Source organism: Limulus polyphemus, unplaced genomic scaffold, assembly GCF_000517525.1.
Source record: "Limulus polyphemus unplaced genomic scaffold, Limulus_polyphemus-2.1.2 Scaffold215, whole genome shotgun sequence".
In the NCBI taxonomy this organism is placed as follows: domain Eukaryota; kingdom Metazoa; phylum Arthropoda; class Merostomata; order Xiphosura; family Limulidae; genus Limulus; species Limulus polyphemus.
In genome coordinates this window covers 670888-675087 of record NW_013665825.1, presented here as the reverse complement: position 1 = coordinate 675087, position 4200 = coordinate 670888, and positions in this window count along the sequence as shown.

The window sequence follows — 4200 nt, the reverse complement described above, 5'->3', positions numbered from 1 at the left end:
AACGCGCCTGATTTAAATGTCACACCTGAACGCTCACATCCTTTTAATTATGTTTGAAATTGTGAACATTGCTCAACATCATGAAAATTAAACCTTATTTTCAATAAGCAATCCTGAAAAATATTTGGGGGTGCTTAACTTTTTTCCAGGTGTATATAAACTCGGTTTTAGTGCTACTTTCATGGTATTTGTTTGTCTTTATGAATGTATTTGGTTAAAAGTTTCCAAGTGTTGGACGATATTCTTGGTGAGCAAACATACTGTGTCGTTTAATTCATCACATTCCTCCACTTCTAAAATGTTGTTACTAAAAGTGTTAAATCTCTATGATAAAACATTTCAGTCCTATAACTTTAGATATGTGTTTAAACGTCATCGCTGACAAAACATGAGTTAAGCACAAAGCTACACAATGGGCTATCTGTGCTCTGCCCACCGCGGGTATCGAAACCCGGATTTCAGCGTTGTAAGTCCGCAGACATACCGCTGTGCCACTGGGGGGAGGGGTAAGAACAGTGTATATATTTCTGTTAATGGAGATCAAATTAGCAGAAAATGTGCAAAATAATTATAAAAAGCCATTTATTTTAATTTACAGAAATATATATATATAACTTAATTAGTGAATTTTTTCCAAGGCGTTTCATTTTTTAAAAAACAATAATTCATTGATAAGAAAAATCCCCAAGAATCACTTTTGAACGAATTAAGTTGTTTAAATCCGTTTGAATAAAAAAATATTTCTTAGTTGTTGTTGTTGGATAACCAACTACTAACTGACCTTAATTGTATACAAGACGTTTGAACGATTATATATTATAAATATGACTGCGATATTTCATCAATAATAATTTGGCTTATCGAACCTGTCTTGTTGAGGACATTGATGGCTTACGTGTAGCATCATATTTGTTAAGTTTTAAGTCAATGTCCTTCTTTGGGAAACCAAAAAACTCACGCAACCTACAGTTATACTGTAGAAAAACCAAAGCTGCGTAGATTCCATCTGTTAAGACTAAGAACCTTACTTGCTTGTCAAAAAATGACTGATAATGTGAAAAAAGAAGGTCGTTCGCCTTTCACAGAGCACGGAAAAAATAGTACTATTAATAATACAAAGTGGAAAAAAAAAGTCTCCCTAACAAAGACACCGTTTTCTCTCACCTTCCAAAATAATAATAATAATAATACGCACAGTTTCTAGTTTTATGATGTTAACTTTGGCTTTATAAAACATGTTAACCAATTTGCATAATACTGGTGCATTTATAACAGCGAAAAAAAAGTAACCAGAAGACTAATTATCTTTTTTTATTTTATATTTTATCTATTGTTACCAGGTTATTGGAATAAAGTAACGACGTAAGAAATAACCATGTTTCTAGCAGGTGTAGTAACTTTTGAAATATTAATCGAGCTCTCTGGAAGTAGTGCTATAAAAGATACCCTCGTCCACTAGTAAAATTTCCTATTGTGAACAAATCCAACAAATTAATAACCAACACGCAAGAGTTTTGTCGATTTCGTTTCCGTTAGAGATTTTCACTCCCGACCAACCGCAAAAAGCAACGTGTGTTAGTTTCGCGACTTTCTCACACCAAAGTAGAAGACTTTTACCCAACATTGTTTAGAGGACTGGGTTTAATCCATAATACTAAACTTTTTAAAACCCCGTTTCTACCGTAATAACAAATGTAGCAATAAAAGTGTCATTCACATTCGTTCAAGCCCTTTGTCAGAGCCGGATTTCGAGGCCCTTAGAGTGCTAATCGAAACTATGAGGCCATGGTAACAACTATATGACTGTAGTAATGTTGAATATACGGAGGTTGTTATATTGAAATGATTTTGGAGCTTCACCACGCTCATACAGTTCAGGTCGCCACGTCCAGTCATGCTCTATCATGATAATCCCCTGCAGCTTAGTTTCCACTGTAAAAGGCTCCGTCGTAAAGACTGTCATGTCCAAACAAACTAGTTCCCCTGAATACTTTCCATAAACTATCTATTGTACAAATACGACAGTTTTCCAGTTCCCGTTTCAATGGTCCAATCGCATAGAAATCCACAAGTTCTAGCCTGGCAACTTGACCGATTGGTCTTCATGTGGTGTATACTATGAATACTCATTTCATTCTCCAACTGCTAGAGGTATGTGTTGGTTAAACAGATATGTTGTGGAAGCAACTTATGTAAGCATGATTTGTATCACTTTTCCGGAAGGAAAACCTTTTTGACTGCATTTCCTACTGTCGCCTGGGTCATGTGGAGGAGTTTTGCCATTCGCATTTGTGTTTGTGTATTCTCACCTATTATAAGACATTGAACTTTGCTTATCACGTCTGGAGTATGATTTGTTGCAGGTCTCTATTTGGATTGGCCCTAGTTCCTCAGTATGATCCGCATTCCTTTTGTTTTCCAGTGCCATTAAGTATAGTGGATATATATTCGTCTTGGAAGATCTAAATCCCCGACCTGAACACATCGTTATGATCTGAGTGTGTGAATATTTTGCGAAGGAAAAAAACTATTGTATATCTTTCCAAAAAGTGATCCATTTTCGGTGGCATCGCACTACCTACAAATGTCAAACAACGTAAAATGTAGTTCTGATACATTCCGTTCCATCATGACTTTATTACTCTTGTGGTTGTCACGTGACTTGTTAATCTGAATATTCAAACTCGTTTTAATATAACGTACTGAACCCTCTATCTTTCATTATATATTAAATTAAAACAATTGAATCGAAAACTATTTTAATATAAAGAAGTTATAATTGTATTTATATCTTTGAGATTAACTTTGAGACTAGATAATATATGTTCTTTACTATGAGAACTTTGACGCAGCACTATCAGCTGAAAGTCCCTAATGGCGTGACCCTATATTAATTAAATCCCCCTTTTATATGAAGTTGTTTGTTTGGACTAACACATGTTTAATGAAGAGGAATGGTATTGTCTAAAATATATTTACCCCAGAATAATACTGCAAAATAAATATCATATCAATTTTTAAATTTATTCATCTTTCACCAGATATCAATTAAGTTCATATGATACAATGTTTATTTCTTGTTTTTCATTTTTAAAGGTTTGGTTAGAACGATGCCCTATTGTTAGAGTTGGCTATAAAACAGGTTAGTATCAATATATTTACTTAGTCAACTAGTGTTCAAAATGTCATGAAAAATTAGAAAAAGTAAAATGAAATAATAAAAGTTGAGTTATGGCATGAACATAAAACAAAATAATTAAAGTATAAATAACAGAATGAAATCAGAGTTTGTAAACAACCTTTTACTACTTAAAAAACAGAACAGGAAACCAAATTGTGTCATAACAAAAGAATAAGTTTAACTATAAAAACAGAATCTAAAAATAGGTTTGGTTTGTTTTGAATTTCGCACAAAGCTATACGAGGACTACCCGTATAGCTACCCGTCCCTAATTCAGCAGTGTAAGACTAGAGGGAAGACAGCTAGTTACCACCATCACCATCACTCTCGGATTACTCTTTTACCCATGAATAGTGGGATTGACCGCCACATTATAACGTCCCCACGGTTGAAAGGTCGAGCATTTTTGATGAGACGGGGATTCGAACCCGCGATCCTCAGATTATGAGTCAAATACCCTAATCACCTACCCATACCGGGCCAATAAATAAGGACAGTCACAAATGCAAAACACTTTTAATTTCATTAATTCACCATTTACTGTGTTCCTGGGAGCTTTTCGTTCAATGTCTTCTAGTTTAATTGTTAAATGTTTAAAAACACATATAACAACTGACGGTTTTTGTTGCCTTTTGCTTATTTTTTCTTCTTCTGATTTTACTTGTAATTTTATAGCCTTCGAATACGACCGTTTTCTAATCGTAACAAAGATAAAGGATACTTAAGAGTATGGTCTCTGTCCTTGTTACTATGTTATGAGACGCTGATAAGAAAATATACAGTATATATACGTTTGTTTTACACTAGATTTTTTATTGCATTTTGATAAATCTTAAATAACGAAAATCTAGAATTCATGGCTCCACCATGCGCATCGATTGTAATCAATAGCTGTAAACTAATTATAGTATTTTGACACTTGTGTATAAAGTTAAAATCATAAATAATATTCAACGTTAAACTGGTACAGAATTAAAAACAATTTAGTTAGGCCTATCTATGGCCTTCAAAAAGTTGAC